We start from the raw sequence: 23,589 nt of genomic DNA, 5'->3' as shown, positions 1-23,589 counted from the left end.
ACGAAGGCCGCGAGGCCGATACGTAAAGCTTATTAAAGAGCAGTGTGCGGGTTACTCCCTGTATATAGCCATGATATTTTCTACTCCCTATATATAGCCATGTTATTTTTACTCGTTAATTTTGTTATTTGCTGTGTATTTATTCCTCGTGTCACATTTCATATTTTTTATTCTTTAACTCTGCGTTGTTGGAAATGAAGCCGTAAGTAAGCATTTCACTGTTAGTCTACACCTGTTGTCTACGAAGCATGTGACAAATAACATTTGATTTGATTGATATGCTTTGGAATCTCTAGCCAGTGTATTACGAAAGCTAGCTAGCCCGAACTACGCATGTGCATGCCATCAAATCTAAGGCACTCAATATAAAGTCGTTTTTGACAAAAATTAAAACGTGTCAGTTTGTCACTTTCACAAGTTTGGAATAATAACATTTTGAACTAGTTAAAACATTGTTTCAAACCTAGGTTTTGCCTTTAGATTTCGAGAAAATGAACAACTAAGGAAGAAATGTTCGCTTCTCTCATTGACTTCTCGAACCCCAAACCCCGGCCTGGTCTGCTTCGCAAGCGTTCCCGGAAGTCTTGCAATGTTACGCCTCTGGGTTTAGAAACTCGGTGTTCTGGCTGAAAGTGCTGGTTGCAGACATATTGATGTTCCTCACATTAGTTGGATACAGATCCACGTGGTGGTACTATGTCCTGAAATCGCTATGAATTCTGGATATTGTGGTATTCTTACAACCAGAAAATGTAGCTGGCCTGTTTCTACCGGTGAGATGCAGAAACCCCTGTATTTGCATGTAGTGAGGAAATTCTACATTTTTAAGACATGATTGGTTAATAACATCATTGGACATATGTCGTGAAATAGAGCAGCTGTGAAATATTATAATTACAGGTTATTGTATGAGACAATATACAAACGTTTTTGAGAAAGATGATTTGGAAAAATACAATTTTATTGAGTAAATGTATTTATTGGTTGCCAGATGAAAATGCAATGAATTTAAGGTTATTTGTTGATGTAAAAATCAGAATTCAACGATTGGAAGGTTGTGCCGTTAGATTTGGAATGGTGTGGGGTCCCGAGAAAGTCTTTGGCCAAAAATTGGTTCTCGAAAAATTCTGGCGCAAAAGTTTGAATACCAAGTTCTTATCGTCTCTGAGTTGCTCTGGCAAGCGTACATGGATGCTGCCAGCATCGCTGTGACCACAAAATCTTCCTTGGCAGCCAGGCAGCATCCGTGGAGATGAGTGTGCTCAAACAGAAGAGGGGGTAGCAGCAATATTACTATTGCAGTTCCACCCGCCGCTCCACTCTCAACGCTCACTCACACACTTTCTCTGCTGCGGAGAGCTAAGACGCGCTTCACGAAAAAAGGAGAGGATATTCCGACACAGGCAGCGAAAATAACCTGACATCTTCAAAGATGGATAGGACCTACGCTGTGGACACCGGGCACAGACCGTGCTTGAAAAAATCTAGGATGTCTTGGCCATCTTCGTTTGTGGGGTTTAGACGGTAAGTGCGCAGAGTTACTACTGTGCTTCAGAACAATTGTTTTTCTACGGTGTGTGCGGATGTACGAGATCCGTATATGAAATAACTATCAATCCTGTGCAACCTTTTCCAGATATTAGATGAATAAGTGTGATGATGGAAAATAAAGCAAGTATTTTTTAGAACTTTGCTGACGTCCATTGTTTCAGGTAGGCGACTAGACTGTTAGTTGGAAAGGTTTTGGAGAAAAATAATGGAAAAAACATTTATCCTTTCCCAGTTTAGTAACTAAATTATATTGTACTGTCTGTTGTATTGTCTATTATCGTATTTGATTCTGGCTTCATTCCTATTTTCAATATGAGCACCTGCCCTTTATACAGTCAAGTCTAAAATTAGTGGCACCCTTGAAAAAGATGGGCAAAAAAGATGAGGGATAGTGTATGCAATTTGTTTTAGAATTATATTATTTTATGCTAATACAATTGCTCGCAAGTAATTAAAACAATCTAAAATTAACAAAATATTACTTGTTAATCAAAATCTATTTCTCTGAGCAATTGTATTAGCATAAAATAATCTAATTGTGAAAAAATGTTGACCATACAATATGACTCAGTGTTTGTATTTATTTTATACAGTGCCAATAATCTCTAATTGAATATTGTTGTACAGGTATACATTATCATAAATGTCAAAGTTTGGCATGAGGAACAGAAATGTTGTACCATATTAATTCATTAATTGTATTTGACATTTTTAAAATACATAGGCTATATATTGTTCTTCTTAAATACCTATTACCCATCAGATAGCCTAAAGTGTGTAGTCTAGTCTATAGCTATGTTCAGTATGGCAGGTGTATTTCAGTCTACCTTTTGATTCAACTGAATTTATCTTGATTTAATTAGTATTGCCCATTTATTTGCATATAGTTGTACCCATATTTGTTTCATACTGTATGTGAATTAGTTCCTCTGCTTGATGACCTCAGTTAAGTTGATAGGTGTAGCCCTACAGTAATAGTTAATGTGAGGTGTTGTGTAAATCAGCTAGGTTGAAGGATTGCAGGGACTCATGAGAAGAACATGATGACATTTTCACTAATCAGCCTTATTAAAATATTCCTGATTACACAGATTGATTATAATGATTCTGAAATCAACAGATATACACATGTACAGTACCAGTTAAAAGTTTAGACAGACCTACTCATCACTCTGCGGTCCAACTCATCCCAAACCATCTCGATTGGGTTGAGGTCGGGTGATCTAATGCATCACTCCATCACTCCCCTTCTTGGTCAAATAGCCCTTACACTGCCTGGAGGTGTGTTAGGTCATTGTCCTGTTAAAAAACAAATGATAGTCCCACTAAGCGCAAACCAGATGGGATGGCGTATCGCTGCAGAATTCTGCGGTAGCCATGCTGGTTAAGTGTGCCTTGAATTGTAAATAAATCACTGACAGTGTCACCAGCAAAGCACCATCACACCTCCTCCTCCATGCTTCACGGGGGGAACCACACATGCGGAGATCATCCGTTCACCTACTCTGCGTCTCACAAAGACACGGAGGTTGGAACCAAAAAACTCACATTTTGACTCATCAGACCAAAGGACAGACTTCCACCGGTCTAATGTCCATTGCTCGTGTTTCTTGGCCTAAGCAAGTCTCTTCTTCTTATTGTAATCCTTTAGTAGTGGTTTCTTTGCAGCAATTCGACCATGAAGGTCTGATTCACGCAGTCTCCTCTGAACAGTTGATGTTTAGATATGTCTGTTACTTGAACCCTGTGAAGCATTTATTTGGGCTGCAATTTCTGAGGTTGGTAACTCTAATGAACTTATCCTCTGCAGCATAGGTAACTCTGGGTCTTCCTTTCCTGTGGTGGTCCTCATGAGAGCCAGTTTCATCATAGTGCTTAATGGTTTTTGCGACTGCACTTGAAGAAACTTTAGAAGTTCTTGAATTGTTCCGGATTGACTGACCTTCATGTCTTAAAGTCATGATGGACTGTCGTTTCTCTTTGCTTATTTGAGTTGTTCTTGCCATAATATGGACTTGGTCTTTTACCAAATAGGGCTATCTTCTGTATACCACCCCTACCATGTCACAGCACAACTGATTGGCGCAAATGCGTTAAAAAGGAAAGAAATTCCACAAATGAACTTTTAACAAAGCACACCTGTTAATTGAAACGCATTCCAGGTGACTACCTCATGAAGCTGTTTGAGAGAATATCAAGAGTGTGCAAAACTGTCATCAAGGCAAAGTGTGGCTACTTTGAAGAATCTGAAATATAAAATCTATTTTGATTTGTTTAACACTTTTTATGGTTACTACATGATTTCATATGTGTTATTTCATAGTTTTGTTGTTTTCGCTATTATTCTATAATGTAGAAAATAGTAAAAATAAAGAAAAACCCTGGAATGAGTAGGTGTGTCCAAACTTTTAACTGGTACTGTACATATTAATACAGAGAATGTTACAATTGATTTATATGATGATAGGGTACATATTTGATGATTACCAATAATTATCACTGAAGGGACCATTTTCTGTGTGGGGGGGGCACACAACACATACATGCTCCCAGGTTGCAGATCATAAAGCACTGTGGTGGTTTTTCCTCCTTGTGTTGCCCTCTGACTGAATTACACCACTTTCCTTGTGGTTTAAAATGGGAGTGTATCTCTCTCCCTCTCTAATATCGGCCACATAGAGGCCTAGATCATTAACTGATAGGGTTAATGTGACATAAAGGCCCAGACATCCGTCTGTCTTCTCAAGAGGATAGCTTGTTTCCTCCCTCCTGACTTTTGGATCAATATATCCATTCATACTACACCAGAAGTGGCCAACATCTATTAAAGGGCGGACCACTCATGGAAAATGTCCGGAATAATCTCATAGAGTGCTTGCCTAATAGGAAACATCATTGAAATGGAATCTAGATCGGACGTCACTGTTGCAAGAGTCATTTGATTGTTCGTTGCTGCCGAGTGGCCATCTTGGAATGGGGTTTTAGATCTTTGGAAGATTGCTCACCAAAACCTTGTACGATATCTGTGAATTTTCATGGGAATAAACATACTTCAGGAAGGTTACACACACACACACTGTTTAGAGATCCTCCCAGAGTTATAACGTAACAATGTTTTAACAACTATGGGGTTTTGTCAGGCTTACACCAGGCTTAGCTCTGCCCCTAAATTAGATTTACGTATGCTATATTATATAAGCCTACTTTCTTGCTGTGAAATTAACTTAATAAACCAGCTGTGTCCAATCTAATACCTCTAAAAAATATATCCATTCAGGAGATGTGAAAACTCAGCCATTATCCATAGCCAGTCTGAGAGGAGGGCACGGCTTCATCAGTGGCATCTGATATCATATTGTTCAACACTAAAAGCAGAGACTGCTCCAGTTAAAGATACACTATGCAGAAATCGCTCTGCCATTTCCTGGTTGCTAAAATTGTAATAGTTCGCCTAATTTTAGTTTGTGAAAAAACAAGCAAGAATCATTATACCATCTAAACTGCTGTGAAATATATCTTCCATAACCAAAAATATTGTATTTTCAGCTGTTTGAAGCTGGTGCACAAAACCGAAAGGAAAAGACTTAAGAACGGGAAGCATAGAAATACCGCACACAGAACAGATCTATCGCTTCTTAGACTTGCTTGAAATGAGATCTATAACAATTTGGTCGGGGCGTCTAAAAAGTTACATATTGCAGCTTTAAGGGATGTGTCCCAAATGGTACTTTTTATTTAGTGCACTACTTTTGATCAGAGCCTCCAGACGCTGGTCAAAAGTAGCACACTAAATAGGGAATATTTGCCATTTGGGATACAGACTAGATACAGTAGCTCCAAGGGGCTAGGTCTGCCTTGGTTGTACATGGAAGCCAGTGACACTGACTGACCTGGTGCTGAATAAACATTGAGGGCACTCTTTAATTGGTGCCAAGTCTAATACTGTTACAATGTTAAATGGAATAGGAAGACGGATAACTGGCCTGTGCTGAATCTAACCACAGCTTTAGTGACCCGTCTTGTGATTTAAGATGTGAAATGTTTCTGCAGGTGCCAACCCACTGGGCACACCACATTACTTCATCGTGGAGAATTGGGTAATATTTGGTTGATATGTTGATCAATGAGATTACAACCTATTTTCACCCAATCAAAAAGACAGACAAAAGTTTGTTGAATTCCCAATGTGTTATCACATCTAAAAGCAAAAATAAATTCCAATGGAAAATCAGTGTCTGATTTTTGGTTTAGTTGTCACCTAAATGCATTATCACTGCGCTTTCAACCATTTAAAAGCACACCAAAGTTCAAATGGGAATATAATGTCAGATATTTAGTTTATATAACAGTTTAATGCGTTATCGCTGTGCTTGCTCTAATAGCATAACTAAATGACCTGGACTCCAGATAGTTGAGATTACATTAAAGTACATGGTGCAAGTGATCAATGCCGTTTGAGATTCTGTGCAGATTATTTTAGCAACTGTGAAGATTTCCACAGACCTGCGACCCTGAACATGAGCGCTTTCTATGATTACATAAGATATTTATTGTTTCAGTAACCTCAAAATGTGGCCATGGTTATGTTACTCATTTTAAGGTTGAATAAATACTGTTACATTAGTTTGTAAGATAGCCTTAACATTAGGCTATTTACTGTCTTACAAAAGTAATATTGAATTCTGTTTGGTTGACAACGCAACCAAATATCAACATTTAAAGGAGATGTATCGACTGCTTACTGCTTGGATAGTTCCATTTGAGCCACTGGCTTAATCCTATTCTTTAACAAATTTTTTTTGTTTGAGATATGAATCCAACATAATTTGTTAACCTATTAACTTGTTAACAAGTTATTTACCGTATTGCAAAAGTGATATTGAATTGTGTTTGGTTGTTAATGTAACCAAATATCTATGTATCTTCTGGTTAGATAGCTATGTCTGTGCCACTGAGTCTGGCTTTAATTCCAGTTTGTCTAGAAATGAAAAATGTAAATGTTGAATTTACTTCTCCATTTCAAACAAAAATCTAAGTTAAAGAATAGGACTAAATCAAACTTCTTAAATGAACTTTAAATACAGTTTGATTTGATTGAATCCTATTCTGTTATTTTTGGTTGAGATGGGAAACCAATATATTTATTACTAAAGAGCGACTGCCTTTAAAAAGCAACGAATCCCTTTGAAAACAGCCTATGTGTCAAGGTTGGGTTTTGATTTGATGATGTCCATTTGCCACTAACATCGGGTGAACAGCTGCAGTGTTTGCTGTCTATCCAATAGCATAGATCAGGGGTACTCAAGTACTATTTGAGAAGATCCGGTCACACAAATGTTCTAGGTAGCAAAGGTCCGGATGGATAATGTAATTTATAGCAGTAACAAACCCCCACCTCGCAACCCATGCGACTCCACACTGTTCAAAACCCTTCTTGTTGGCAGAGAGAAAATGTTGCAGTTTTAAAGCAAATTTCCCACAATTCTACACATTTTGCATGGTGCAGAGATGCTTTTTGTTGTTGCAGTTTTAAAGCTAATTTCCTACAATTCTACGCATTCTTACATGTCTTATGTGTGTTTACAAGATACCAGGGATCGAAGCCCGACCAAGTAAAAAAAATGTGCGGTCCGTATTGACCCCGTTCTGGGTCCGGATCTGGTCCGCGGTCTGCCAGTTGAGTACCGGGGGCATAGACAGTGAGACAAACCTGCCCAGCAGCTCCGACTGTTTACATAAGACAGCATGTTGCAAATTTTTTACTTAAATACTGCCCCAAACACCTTGAATGTGAAATTGTGCAACTATAACATCCTTGTCAAACATGTCACAATTAATGACACATTTCTTGATTTATCTTAGATTCTGGGGATTTTGAGGAAGTGAAATAAGATTCCTTTCTACAGTGTCTCATGGGGGACAAACATCATTAACCAAACACAGAATCGGTCAGGAAACAAACCTCCAAGACTGAAATCTCGTTATTGTAGTGCGCAACAGAAAAACACACGTGCCAATCGGCATGTGTAGTGCCTCTTTAAATGTAAACTTTTATTAGTAATGTGTTGGGTATTTTCTGTTGAATCCTGGGCTGAATTTAAACAATAGGCTAGTTGTTGATAACTTCCCAAATGCTACATTGCCTTCGGAAAGTATTCATACCCGTTGACTTAGTCCACATTTTGTTGTGTTACAGCCTGAATTCAACATTGATTAAATCGATATTTCTTTCTCACCCATCTACACACAATACCCCATAATGACAAAGTGAAAACATGTTTTTTGAAATGTATACTCATTTACATACTGTAAGTATCCACACCCCTTTGCTGTGACACTCCAAATTGAGCTCAGGTGCATCCAATTTTCTTTGATCATACTTGAGATGTTGCTACACTTGATTGGAGTCCACCTGTGGCCAATTCAATTGTTTGGACATGATTTAGAAGAAACACACCAGTCTATATAAGGTCCCACAGTTGACAGTGCATGTCAGAGCAGAAACTATACCATGAAGTCCAAAGAACTGTCTGTAGATCTCTGAGATAAAATTGTGATGAGGCATATATCTGGGGAAGGGTATAAAACAGTGTTGAAAGTTTCCTAGAGGACAGGGGTCTCCATCATTGGGAAATTGAACAAATATGGAACTACCCAGACTGCCTAGAGCTGGCCGTCTGACCAAACTGAGAAACCGGACAAGATGGACCTTGGTTATGGAAGTGACCAAGAACCCATTGACCACTCTGACAGAACTACAGAGTTCCTTGGCTAATATGGGAAAACCTGCCAGAAGGACAAGTCTCTACAGCATTTCACCAATCTGGGCTTTATGGGAGAGTGGCCAGACGGAAGGCACTCCTGAGAAAAAGGCACAGGATAGCATACCTGGAGTTTTCACTTTGTCATTATGGGGTATTGTGTGTAGATGGGTGGACTGTGGAATAAGTCAAGGGGAATAAATACTTTCTGAAGGCACTGTATATAGGCTTAAATAGCTCCATTGATGATTCACTATATATACAAAAGTATGTGGACACCCCTTCAAATTAGTGGATTCAGGTATTTTGGCCACATTCGTTGCTGACAGGTGTACATTCTTTTAGCACACAGCCATGCAATCTCCATAGACAAACATTGGCAGTAGAATGGCCTTACGGAAGAGCTCAGTGACTTTCAACGTGGCACCATCATAGGATGGCATCTTTCCAACAAGTCAGTTTGTCAAATTTCTGCCCTGTAAGTGCTGTTATTGTGATGTGGAAATGTCTAGGAGCAACAACGGCTCAGCCATGAAATGGTAGGTCACACAAGCTCAAAGAGTGCTGAAGCGCATAGTGCATAAAAATCATCTGTCCTCGGTTGCCACACTCACTACCGAGTTCCGAACTGCCTCTGGAAGCAACATCAGCACAAGAACTGGGTTTCCATGGCCGAGCAGCCGCACACAATCCTAAGATAACCATGCGCAATGGTGTAAAGCTCGCCACCATTGGACTCTGGAGCAGTGGAAATGCGTTCTTTGGAGTGATGAAACATGCTTCACTATTTGGCAGTCTGACAGACAAATCTGGGTTTGGCGGATGCCAGGAGAACACTACCTGCCCCAATGCATAGTGCCAACTGTAAAGTTTAGGGGAGGAGAAATAATGGTCTGTGGCTGTTTTCATGGTTCAGGCTAGGCCCCTTAGTTCCAGTGAAGGGAAACTTAACGCTACAGCATACAATGACGTTCTAGACAATTCTGTGCTTCCAACTTTGAAGCAACTGTTTGGTGAAGGCCCTTTCCTGTTTCAGCATAATGTCCCCGTGCACAAAGTGAGGCCCATACATAAATGGTTTATCGAGATTGGTGTGGAAGAACTTCACTGGCTTGCACAGAGCCCTGACCTCAACCACATCGAACACCTTTGGGATGAATTGGAACGCTGACTGTGAACCAGGCCTAATTGCCCAACATAAGTGCCCAACTTCACTAATGCTCTTGTGGCTGAATGGAAGCAAGTTCCCGCAGCAATGTTCCAACATCTAGTGGAAACCCATGACTTTGTAATGACATGTTCGACGAGCAGGTGTCCACATACTTTTGACCATGTAGTGTATATGATTGATAAAGTATTTGCTCTGTTGAACCTACACTTTGGAATGAATTTCATAGCAACAGTGAATCTATTAAGTTGAGATTTCTCAATCATTGTCATGATAGCACATTGGTAATAGTCAGTGACAAATATCATAGCTGGACTTAAAATCCTAGATGGGAGACCAGAAGGATTTTTAATTTTAATTTTTAATTTAACCTTTATTTAACTAGCCAATCAGTTAAGAACAAATTCTTATTTACAATGACGGCCTACCCTGGCCAAACCCGGATGACGCTGGGCCAATTGTGTGGCGCCCTATGGGACTCCCAATCACAGCCGAATGTGATACAGCCTGGATAGCTGTAGATAGATCAACTCTCCAGTAGGAGGTGCTACCCAGCCTATAGTTTTTGTCTTATAGTGGATATTACGTTGAAGATCTGACGTTGTTTCAAAGTTACAAATTACAAATAAACTCAGCAAAAAAACAAACGTCCCTTTTTCAGGACCCTGTCTTTCAAAGATAATTTGTAAAAATCCAAATAACTTCACAGATCTTCATTGTAAAGGGTTTAAACAATGTTTCCCATGAACCATAAACAATTAATGAACATGCACCTGTGAACCGGTTGTTAAGACACTAACAGCTTACAGACGGCAGGCAATTAAGGCCACAGTTATGAAAACGTAGGAAACTAAAGAGGCCTTTCAACTGACTCTGAAAAACACCAAAAGAAAGATGCCTAGGGTCCCTGCTCATCTCCGTGAACGTGCCTTAGGCATGCTGCAAGGAGGCATGAGGACTGCAGATGTGGCCAGGGCAATAAATTGCAATGTCCGTACTGTGAGACGCCTAAGACAGCGCTACAGGGAGACAGGACGGACAGCTGACCGTCCTCGCAGTGGCAGACCACGTGTAACAACACCTGCACAGGCTCGGTACATCCGAAAATCACAGCTGCGGGACAGGTACAGGATGGCAACAGCAACTGTCCGAGTCACACCAGGAATGCACAATCCCTCCATCAGTGCTCAGACTGTCTGCAATAGGCAGAGAGAGGCTGGACTGAGGGCTTGTAGGCCTGTTGTAAGGCAGGTCCTCACCAGACATCACCGGCAACATTTACATTTACGTCATTTAGCAGACGCTCTTATCCAGAGCGACTTACAAATTGGTGCATTCACCTTATGATATCCAGTGGAACAACCACTTTACATCTATATCTTTTTTTGGGGGGGGTAGAAGGATTACTTAATGCTATCCCACCATCGCAACGACGTGGGCACAAACCCACCATCGCTAGACCAGATAGGACTGGCAAAAAGTGCTCTTCACTGACGAGTCGCGGTTTTGTCTCACCAGGGCTGACGTTCGGTTTCGCGTTTATCGTCGAAGGATTGAGCGTTACACTGAGGCCTGTACTCTGGAGCGGGATCGATTTGGAGGTGGAGGGTCTGTCATGGTCTGGGGCGGTGTCACAGCATCATCGGACTGAGCTTGTTGTCATTGCAGGCAATCTCAACGCTGTGCGTTACAGGGAAGGCATCCTCCTCCCTCATGTGGTACCCTTCCTGCATGCTAATCCTGATATGACCCTCCAGCATGACAATGTCACCAGCCATACTGCTCGTTCTGTGCATGATTTCCTGCAAGACAGGAATGTCAGTGTTCTGCCATGGCCAGTGAAGAGCCCGGATCCCAATTCCATTGAGCACGTCTGGGACCTGTTGGATCGGAGGGTGAGGGCTAGGGCCATTCCCCCCAGAAATGTCCGGGAACTTGCAAGTGCCTTGGTGGAAGAGTGGGGTAACATCACACAGCAAGAACTGGCAAATCTGGCGCAGTCCATGAGGAGAAGATGCACTGCAGTACTTTATGCAGCTGGTGGCCACACCAGATACTGACTGTTACTTTTGATTTTGACCCCCCCTTGTTCAGGAACACATTATAAAATTTCTGTTAGTCACATGTCTGTGGAGCTTGTTCAGTTTATGTCTCAGTTGTTGAATCTTGTTATGTTCATACAAATATTTACACATGATAAGTTTGCTGAAAATAAACGCAGTTGACAGTGAGAGGACGTTTATTTATTTTTTAATTTTTTTATTCAAGTTTGAAAATTGATTACCATGATGACATAAATGTTACGATTAAACCAAAAGTTATGGATTTTCTACATAGATTCCACTTCACAATACGTTGACAAATTACGTTGAAATAATGTTGATTTAACCATTTTTGTGCCCAGTGGGAAGGTGCTGCAGTATCATCTTTGAAGCAAGTGAGATTAACTGCTAGTTTTTGTACAGGAATTCAGGCAGTTTGTTGAGGTTATGTGGAGCTCAGTTTTGCCTCCCTTGTTAATATGAATTCTATTTTGCAGGGAAATGAGGATGGAATTGATAGCAAATGAGATCTGATTGATTCATAGTGTGGCTCGACCTCCGGGCTGATCATCTTATGTTAATGATATCAGCTTTGCCACTAGCAGAGTCAGAATTCAAATCGCCCCTGGGAGCCAAAGCCAAATTAGTAAGCGATATGTTTAAACAATGGGATTGTGGAAGTAGCTAAAGAAAGACGTGGGGAGCGAGCTGCAGTTACATGGGAGCTTTGTAAATATTGAAGTGTATCCAACTGAGCTTGACTGAAATTGATATTCTACAATATAATCATGAGTCAGTAGAATGTTATGAAAAACGGCACATTATCTAATAGTGAAAAGTAAGTGCATCCTCAATGTCATGTCAGTGTTGATAAACTCAAACTTGACGGCCCAGTCATGCAACTGCACAGTAAGAATCAATTCAGGTCTTTCAAATGACTGCGTTTTTGGATATACTAAGTTCTATTAACCTCTAGGAAATCCATTTAGGTTGGATACTCGGTTCTCTTAATTTAGGTTCATTGGCATCTTTTGGATTTGTGCCAAATAAGAGCTTATGTGTTCCATGGATCATTAGCCCGCAGGCTACTGGGTTTCAACATATGACTAATCCGTACATGCTATTCAGTCTTTTGCAGGGGAACTTGTGCACTGAAATTCTGTAGATTTTTTTCAAGGTTGGCAATAAGGGAGGTTAGTAATCAGAACATATCCCAGCTGGAAATTATGCCTACTTTCTGGGGATTCTGTGGGCCATCCAATCAAAATGCAAACCTGTCGGAATACAGTACATGTCAACTTTATGGGTTAATCCATTCTGTTTCACGTATAGGGGGAGTCAGTGCTGTTCAAATAATCAAATAATCAAAAGAAACACAGAATAAAACTCCTCAATAAATGCTCTCAATTTGTGGAATGCATGCTATGCAGTAAGTGATGGAACCACTTAGTATTTGATATAATGTGCATTATGGTGCCTATGAGATGGAGCTTCAAGGCCTCTGCTGCTTTTCTCAAAATACTAGTAGGTACAATTTAAGTGTGCCTCCATTTCTGTTTGATAATAAACTATGCCTGAGAAAGGCCCTTGTCACTTGGGTGGTCATTGCGGTTTCTTTTGGTTTGGTTCTGATGTACATCTGGCTATTGCTGAGTTTATTTTCAAGTGCACATCAGAATTGAACCAAAGTATTGTTGGAATTTGTGAGGTATGAAAGGTCTTAAGAACAACCTTAGAGGAACTTTGTTTTCTTTTTGCATTGCAGTAGGAGTGTGTTCTGGACTCAGTTACACCTCTGGCCCGTGAAATCAATACACAACTGGCAGGTCATTAGCATGTGAAGTCTTTAGTGAGATTGATGAAGTGCTAAAAACAATGAAGGGACTCTTTTGTTTTCTCTATTTGGTGTCTTACCTCAGCCTCTCTGTGATGAATGTGGTTGCACATAATCAACCGTTATAGGAATCCCTTAAAGCTGTAATATGAGACTTTTTGGGCGACCTGACCAAATTCACATAGAAATGTGAGTTATAGAGCTGTCATTGAAAGCAAGTCAAAGAAGCGGTAGATCTGATCTATGCGCGATTACATTTCTGGAACACGTTGTCGTACACGTCGGTTACACATGGGCTGCGGCTGTGAGGCCAGTTGGACATACTGCCAAATTCCCTAAAACAACATTGGAGGCGGTTTATGGTAGAGAAATGAACATTACATTTTCTGGCAACAGCTCTGGTGGACATTCATGCAGTCAGCATGCCAATGGCACGCTCCCTCAAAACTGGAGACATCTGTGGCATTGTGTTGTGTGACAAAACTGCACATTTTAGAGTGTCCTTTTATTGTCTCCAGCACAAGGTGCACCTGTGTAATGATCATGCTGTTTAATCGGCTTCTTGATATGCCACACCTGTCAGGTGGATGGAATATCTTGGCAAAGGAGAAAGGCTCACTAACAGGGATGTGAATACATTTGTGTACACATTTTGAGAGAAATAAGCTTTTTGGGCGTTTGGAAAATTTCTGGGATCTTTTATTTCAGCTCATGAAACATGGGGACCAACATTTTACATGTTGCGTTTATATTTTTGTTCAGGATACAATATTTTTGCTTATTGAAAATATATTTCACAGATGGTTTAGATGGTACAATGTTTCTCTACAGTTCTTGTTTTGTCACATAAACTGAAATTAGGCGAACTATTAGAATTTTAGCATCCAGGAAATGGAGGAGCGATTTCTGCATATTGCACCTTTTAATTTGACATTCAGTTTTAGTGCACCATAAGACTCAGTTGATTAGTAGGCCAACTCAAGCACCATCCACCCCATTGTCCTTCTGTACTGTGATGACTTTCAGAATTAAACATGGAATCAATCTGACGTTTGATTCAATGTAGGCCAATTATACCTCTAATCAACGACTAATGGATGGTGTTTAGTTTTTTCTGTTATGTCAAAAGGTGAGATAAAATTATAATATTTAGACGCAGATGGGTAAAGTACTGCGGTAGAGCTACCTGAAAAAGGGGAGTGTAGCCCCCTTCACCACACTTTAATGCAGACTAGAGTCATTTGTGTTGATTAGCCTGCAACGACCAGAAGGGAAAACATTTATCTGGAATGTTATGGGACAGGCGTCCCCTTGTCCCCAAACACTAGCCTGCCTCCATAGTCCCCATTGTCATTAACTGGAATTGGTATTTGCCTCAAGAACAGTAATGGGGTAAACATCAGTGTATTTGCTGTAGACACCAGCACTGCACTGAGTCTGCTTCCACAGGCCAAATTAATATTGTTTTTCCTGTCATTGGTCAATCGTATTAACAATGAGGCCACACTTGATTATTTATAAAATGCTAATTGGATTTGTTTAAAAAGTAATCAGACTCAACACAATTCAGTTCTTTCTCTACCGATCATTTGGCTGCTTGTCTTTGAGCTTTAGTGTGCATTCAATTCATATTGATCAGTCTAAAGAAAATATCAATCATCCTGACGTAACGTTACGCTTAGGTTTTCCTCCAGGGGAATCTACCTAAGAAGAAAAGTATTGAGCGTGCCATGGTATCGTGACCGACTCCTAGACACTACCATTTTGTCTATGAAATCTGTCTTCGTATGGGTGTGTAATGACTCGGTGCTGTGTGCTGTTTTTTTTATGTCGAGGGGGTCAGTGACAGCTCTCTCAGACAGGAGAGATGAGAGCACTCAGTCACAGGGAGAGGAGCTGGAGACCAATGCAGTGAGTGCCCCCTTCATGTCACACTCGTGTAGAGATCATCTGCATCCTTCCATCTGCCAGAGATATTACTGGAAATACAGCAGCAAGGTGTTAGCGTTTAGCTCCGGGTATCCCTATCATATTGAGATAAACAACAGCAAGGTGTTAGCGTTTAGCTCCGGGTATCCCTATCATATTGAGATAAACAACAGCAAGGTGTTAGCGTTTAGCTCCGGGTATCCCTATCATATTGAGATAAACAACAGCAAGGTGTTAGCGTTTAGCTCCGGGTATCCCTATCATATTGAGATAAACAACAGCAAGGTGTTAGCGTTTTGCTCCGGGTATCCCTATCATATTGAGATAAACAACAGCAAGGTGTTAGCGTTTAGCTCCGGGTATCCCTATCATATTGAGATAAACAACAGCAAGGTGTTAGCGTTTAGCTCCGGGTATCCCTATCATATTGAGATAAACAACAGCAAGGTGTTAGCGTTTAGCTCCGGGTATCCCTATCATATTGAGATAAACAACAGCAAGGTGTTAGCGTTTAGCTCCGGGTATCCCTATCATATTGAGATAAACAACAGCAAGGTGTTAGCGTTTTGCTCCGGGTATTCCTATCATATTGAGATAGATTGTATATAACATATACCACTGTTCTTGGCCATTTGAAAGACATCTGAACAACCATCTTAAGATAATTGCGGTTGTTCAGCTCTTTTGCAACGGCTCTGAACTTTGTGCACACGGCAATGTAGCGACGGTGTTTTAGTTTGAATGGCACAGAACCTTGTCCATTATATGGCTTCTATTTCTGTGCTCACAGCTCACTCTAGAGAGGAGAACAGATCCTGCTTAATGGATTTGATACAGCCCCTGCTTTGCCCCCCACTGCTCATGACTAGTAGTCTGATGACAACTGCCACTGTTTCTAACAATGTGGAGACAAAAAAAGAGATGGTCTCACATTAAACACAGTGCACTCTCCCAAAACACTAAACGTAACAGACAGAGAAGAAAGCTCATCCTTTCCCAGAGTGAAAAAGGCCTAGAAGCACAATATGTCAGATGTGTTCTACAGACAAAAACAAAAAAAAGCCAGCCATGTCTTGACAATAGACCAAGGCAAAAAAGTGTAATTGTTTAACCTCCGGATGGAAAAAGACAAGCCAGCACAAAGAGAGAGCTCAATTAGACTCAAAAAGAGAAGACACTGACTTGATTCACAGCACCTTTTAGCCCCATACCTCTCCTACAAAGTGTCTTCTGTTCAGGCAAATCCTCCGGTTAACTTCCATCTCTGTGTGGCGATGTTGTCATCTTTTATAGATACACTACATGACCAAAAGTATGTGGATACCTGCTCATCGAACATCTCATTCCAAAATGATTGGCATTAATATTGAGTTGGTCCCCCCTTTGCTGCTACAACAGCCTCCACTCTTCTGGGAAGGCTTTCCACTAGATGTTGGAACATTGCTGCGGGGACTTGTTTCCATTCAGCCACAAGAGCATTAGTGAAGTCGGGCACTGATGTTGGGCGATTAGGCCTGGCTCGTAGTCAGCGTTCCAATTCATCCCAAAGGTGTTTGATGGGGTTGAGGTCAGGGCTCTGTGCAGGCCAGTCAAGTTCTTCCACCCCGATCGCGACAAACCATTTCTGTATGGACCTTGCTTTGTGCACGGGGGCATTGACATGCTGAAACAGGAGAGCATTACGATTTCACTTCACTGAAACTAAGGGGCCTAGCCCGAACCACAAAAAACAGCCCCAACCCATTATTCCGCCTCCACCAAACTTTACAGTTGGCACTATGCATTCAGGCAGGTAGCGTTCTCCTGGCAATCTGCCAAACCCAGATTTGTCTGTCAGACTACCAGATGGTGAAGCGTGATTCATCACTCCAGAGAATGCGTTTCCACTGCTCCAAAGTCCAATGACCACAAGCTTTTCACCAGTTCAGCCGACACTTGGCATTGCGCATGGTGATTTTAGGATTGTGTGCGGCTGCTCGGCCATTGAAACCCATTTCATGAAGCTCCTGACAAACAGTTATTGTGCTGACGTTGCTTCCAGAGGCAGTTTGGAACTCGGTAGTGAGTGTTGCAGCCAAGGATAGATGATTTTTACGAGATAAGCACTCTGCGGTCCCGTTCTGTGAGCTTGTGTGGCCTACCACTTCACAGCTGAGCCGTTGTTGCTCCTAGACATTTCCACTTCACAATAACAGCACTTACAGTTGACCGGTGCTGATCTAGCAGGGCAGACATTTGATTAACTGACTTGTTGGAAAGGTGGCATCCTATGATGGTGCCACATTGAATGTCACTGAGCTCTTCAGTAAGGCCATTCTACCTCCAATGGTTGTCTATGGAGATTGCACGGCTGTGTGCTTGATTTTATACACCTATCAGCAACAGGTGTGGCTGAAATAGCCAAATCCACTAATTTGAAGGACCAATGCACAAACCTCTCTGTCATGTTATGTTTGTCAAGATGGCAAAGGGCCCTTCTATTCCAAACTCTTAGAGATGAAACCTGTAAATTATTTCAATTTACTATTGTTGTCTTCCGGGGCTTTGTTATCTTATTTCTCGTGGCATACATGCCCTTCCGGAGGAGGAATGTATCCTTAAGACTACAGCCCCAATTTTTTTTCCTTCCCTGAACTCTGCCTAAATGTATCTTCATTAATTTGAAAAACTTTGACGTCAGTAGCCATTGCGGTTGTTTTTTTAGCCTGAGGTAGCCTCTGCACCTTGTTAAAGAAAAATAAAAAGCTATGGAAATGCCAGCTTCTCTAATTGCCATTCTATGGCATTCACTTTGGCAACAGCTGGGAGCGTGAAGTCAGTGGAATAGCTCAGTGTTGACCAATGACGTGGCGCCTGCCATCCAAAGACTTGGTGTGATTCCACCCCAGTCCCTTGGGAGAAGTATTTTAGAGAGTTGTCAAAGCAGATTGAGTGGCCTGCCACACAGCCCATGTGGCTCACTGCTCATCAAACATTTAAGAGGGACAGGCTGTCTGCTTTCATTTGGAGAGGGTTGAGCATTGCAGTAGATGGAGAAGATGGGAGGAGAGGAGTGTAGAGTAGAAATTAGATGAGTTGTGTACTTTTGCTTAAACGCCAGATGGGCTTTATAAGTTATGTTGATGTACAGTGTACTGTATGTGACATTTTGTTATGCTTCCAAACATAGTATCTGGTATGCAGAGAGCTTTTATGATTGCCTTGAACCCAAAGTCTTCAACCCGAACTCGTCATACACCCAAACACATAAACAAAAAAAAAGACACACGTTCTTATTATGACAATGACACATTGTAATGTTGCTCCCCTTGTCGCCATGTAATGAAATTAGACTGACAGTTGAGAGGGCAGTAGAATCACTTTAATAACATGATGTGATTATGACATCACACTCTGAAGAATAAATGAGTTTGTTTTTTAATATTTACAAGGGGGCTTTCATATCCAACCGTTTATAATAGCATAACATATAAAATGTTACTAGTGTCAAAATTGAGTATGACTTCATAGTTTTCTAGCTATAAAAAGTTGTTTTTGTTCAGTAGATGTCATACGATCAGATTATAATAAATTACACCAAATGTACTTGTTACTTCCTGGTAAAGATGTATGATGACATGAAGATCATTAGTTATCTCAGATTACAGATTACCACCAGATAGATGTATTTATCGCTAAGAAAACATATTTTTACAACTTGTATACAACCTGACCATGATGTCACAAAACAAAAGACGTCATCATGATGTCATTCCAACCAGTTTTTCCCGCTGGGTTATTGTGTTACCCATGGAAACCTTCTGGGCTGCCCACACACACTCTTGTAAATTAGACTTGTTAAAAGTTTTAACAAAAGTTGGGAGAAACAGCTTGAGAAATCTCTGTCTCACAGAAACAGATGCCCTTCCGGCTCTCCAATATCACATAGGGAGTATCCTCTCTCAGCTAGTGGTGTTAGCGGGTGGTGGATGCCCTAGATCGACAAATTGGTGATTTGATTCTGTTGGCTCTGTCAGTGCCTGGGAGGAGGATGCCTCAAACCACTTGTCCTCTGGGACCCAGCTCAGAGTTGGAGAAAGGGTGGTTCTTCACAGCCCTTACCTCAACTCTTCCCACTATAGGTTTAATGGTAATCCCTTTGGTAATTGCACATATTTAGTAAATTTTGAGTTTCTTGGATAACATTCAGATTATTTGTCCATATTCCTTGTCCATTTGTCCATATAACATGTGAATCTGTGTATTACAATGTTGTTAATATGTTAAATAATGTATTTTTCAGTGGTGGAAAAAGTAGTCAATTGTCATACATGAGTAAAAGTAAAGATACCTTAATAGAAAACGACTCAAATAAAAGTGAAAGTCACCATGTAAAATACTACTTGAGTAAAAGTCTAAAAGTATTTTGTTTTAAATATGCTTAAGTAGCAAAAGGAAAAGTATACATAATTTCTAATTCCTTATTAAACAAACCAGACAGCTGCATTTGTTATATATATATAGTTTTTTTAAATATTTTTTTTATTTATTTTTATTTATTTACAGATACCCAGTGGCACACTCAGACATAATTTACAAATGAAGCATGTGTGTTTAATGAGTACACCAGATCAAAAGCCGTATGGATGACCTGGATATCATAAGGTGAATCCACCAATTTGTAAGTCGCTCTGGATAAGAGCGTCTGCTAAATGACATAAATGTAAATGTTCTCTTGAAAAGTGCCTGAATTGAACCATTTTCCTGTCCTGCTAGGCATTGAAAATGTAACGAGTACTTTTGGGTGTCAAGGAAAATGTATGCAGTAAAAAGTACATTATTTCCTTTAGGAATGTAGTGAAGTAAAAGTAAAAGTTGTCTAAAATACCCCCCAAAACTACTTTAGTACTTTAACTTAAGTACTTTATGCCACTGGTATTTTGTAATGTATTATTCCAGAATTTATGACTATCGCTTGTTAACTTCTTAACCTATCCTTTACAATTCACGGTTGGTATTCAGTACTTACCGGCCTTAAATATTCACATCAATAAATCTTGAAAACTAATTACAGCCAAGTATTGCAGGCTTACAAACCAACCATGGGTTTAGAATGCCGTTTTTCAGCATTTTAATGAGCTATTGTGACAATGCACAGCCAGCGTTTTTTAAGGCACTAGGGTTCAGAGTGCCTCTGTTAGTCTAAGAAGTCCATTAAAACTGGCCTGTGATAAAACCTAAATGTTCAAGTCTTAATCTCCTAATCTCTGTACGTGGGGAGTGGGATTAATCATGCGCCCACTCCTGAGATGCCCATCTTTTGTCAGGTTTGCGGATATCTTCAGTGAGGCAGTGACCGAGGCACATAATTTCAACAGTTATCTCATTTACTCTGACATAAACTGGGCCAGAACGACCCCATTAACGACACCATGACAAACAGCTTCTACGATGTCTCATATCAAGACAGCACAGAACATTTCTCTGATCCTGGCTACCACCAAAGACACTAACATCCTAATTTCTGAGGCCCTAATCTAGGTGTGTGTGAAGTGGGATTACCACTCAGGAAGCTATAGCTCCTGTCAGGTATGTGGGTGGTGAGTGTCTTCGCTGAGGCAGAGACTGAAAAGCTCAGAATGACTTTTCATTTGGCCTTATATTAAACCGAGAGAACCCTCTTTATCATCCTACCAAAACAGCACCACCTCCCTCTGCCGACGGGGAAAATAAGGCCATTATGCTGCCGAGGCATGCTTCCTCCTCCCCTTTTTTTAATTAACCCACGCAAAAAAGCCTGTTGAAGTCGGCAGATATTTAACTCCCTTTTGCTCTTCTGTCATTTCAAGGAATTTATTGGAATGTATTTTCGTTGATTATTAGCCATCAAGGTTGCTGAGTATACTCTGTAAAAAAAGGGTTCCAAAAGGTTTCTTTACGGAGGGCTAGGGTTCTACCAAGAATAATTTTGATCTGAAGGACCCTTTTTGGAAGACAAGGGTTCTTTGTAAGGCAGAGGTGTTCTACCTAGAACCTTTAACAACATAAGAACCGTTTTTGGAAGAAAGGGTTCTTAGATTTTTTGGAAGGCAAGAAGGGTTCTACATAGAACCACATATACTATTTCCCAGCATGCTCTATTGCAGGGAGGTTTTCAGAATTGTTTGTTTTACTGTAATATTTGTTTTGATCGGTTGATTAATTTTATGCTACAGGGAAAGAAAAAACAATCAGTTTTCTAAACTATTCCAATCTGTTAGTAATTGTATTTATTGAACCCATTACTGAGATGGTTGTTCCAGTTTAGATGATTGAGGTAGTCTCAGTATTCAATCGTCCCTACCCTGGCAGTCATTCTGAATGCAGGTTGAAGGTGATTAACAATTCTACTTGTTGGATATCATAGTGCTATCTGGATTCCAATAGGAATTACACATCACTTTGTATGCCAGCATAATGTGACTTGCAAGCTGGATGTGGCCTGTAAACCATGAGTTTCCTAACACAACTGTGTTAGGGTATAAAGAGGCCCTCAAAGAAAGGCCTTATGATATATGTAATGTATTGTCATACATAATAAAAGGTTAAAGGATAATAAGGCTGGTGGAACCGTTCATAGAGGGTTCTAGGAAGAAGCCTCCAAAGATAAACGGGTTCTCTGTAAAACCCTTCATAGACAGTTCTAGGAAGAACCTTTAGATGATAAAATGGTTCTTGGTAGAACCCTTCATAGAGGGTTCTAGGTAGAACCATTACAGGGGGTTCTTTGAAGAACGCTACATAGAGGGTTCTAGATAGAACCCTCTGTAAAGGGTTCTACCCAGCGCCAAAAAGGGTTCCCCTCTGGGACAAACCGAAACCCTGTATGGTTTTACTTAGCACCTTTTTTTCTAAGAGTGTAGCACACAAGGCTTTTATTGTGTGTGTGTGTGTGTGTGTGTGTGTGTGTGTGTGTGTGTGTGTGTGTGTGTGTGTGTGTGTGTGTGTGTGTGTGTGTGTGTGTGTGTGTGTGTTCATGTCTCTCTATGGTGGTGTGTTTACCTAATCAAGTATTACTCAAGGATACAGCAGAACCTGTAACCTTCAGTTCTGAAAGTCTGCCCACTGTATTGGATCTGATTTGGTGTTTACTGCAGATTTGTTGATACTGTATGTCTACATGTTTCTACTGTCATATCATGACAAATTATCACTAAACCAACACTATTCAAAGAGTTACAAGCTAGCTTTGTCATCAACATCATCACTTATTTGTATCTCAGTTTGCCAATCAACAAAAATACGACACTTAAATCAAATGGAAATGGAATCTTGATATCCTTATTATGTTGGCTACACCTGATTTCAGTCTAGCGAAACATCAAACTCAATTGTGGAATTCTATCCTCTCTCTTAGCTTGTGTACTTCGGAATTGGCATCAATATTTTATTACCTTGCAATCCCCCTGGCATAGAAGAAGTGATATAATCCCACCTGAAAAATACAAAAATGTACTACAATTGAATATAGAATGCTACGGGTACTTACTATAGAATTCTATAGTATAACATTCTATAGTAAACTGTAGTATACCGTAGAACAGGGTTTCCAAACTTGGTCCTAGCCCCACGATATATAGAGTTAAAAGGCCAATATCGGCCAATTTAATATCGGTGAACTGACATATCGGTCTGGCTCTAGTAAATGCTAAAGTAAATACTACTGTATTCAGTGTAGTGCTGTCCTCAAGTACACTACAGTGAATACTACAGTAAAGTGCACAAATACACTACAGTGAATACTACAGTAAAGAACGCAAAAACACTACAGTGAATACTACAGTAAAGTCCGCAAAAACACTACAGTGAATACTACAGTAATGTCCGCAAAAACACTACAGTGAATACTACAGTAATGTCCGCAAAAACACTACAGTGAATACTACAGTAATGTCCGCAAAAACACTACAGTGAATACTACAGTAATGTCCGCAAAAACACTACAGTGAATACTACAGTAATGTCCGCAAAAACACTACAGTGAATACTACAGTAATGTCCGCAAAAACACTACAGTGAATACTACAGTAATGTCCGCAAAAACACTACAGTGAATACTACAGTAATGTCCGCAAAAACACTACAGTGAATACTACAGTAATGTCCGCAAAAACACTACAGTGAATACTACAGTAATGTCCGCAAAACACTACAGTGAACACTATAGTGAATACTACAGTAATGTCCGCAAAAACACTACAGTGAATACTACAGTAAAGAACGCAAAAACACTACAGTGAATACTACAGTAATGTCCGCAAATACACTACAGTGAATACTACAGTA

General features: G+C 40.3%; 1 protein-coding gene across 2 annotated transcripts in view; it reads left to right on the top strand.

Annotated features, from left to right (window-relative positions):
• LOC106571288 (3',5'-cyclic-AMP phosphodiesterase 4D) overlaps positions 1 to 23,589 on the top strand; it is a 383,631-nt gene that overhangs the window by 101,594 nt on the left and 258,448 nt on the right. The window lies entirely within an intron of this gene.

The sequence above is a fragment of the Salmo salar genome, chromosome 01 (genome assembly GCF_965601325.2).
Source record: "Salmo salar chromosome 01, fSalSal1, whole genome shotgun sequence".
NCBI lineage: Eukaryota > Metazoa > Chordata > Actinopteri > Salmoniformes > Salmonidae > Salmo > Salmo salar.
Note: the sequence above shows the minus strand (reverse complement) of the source record. Positions and strands in the feature narration are given on the sequence as shown.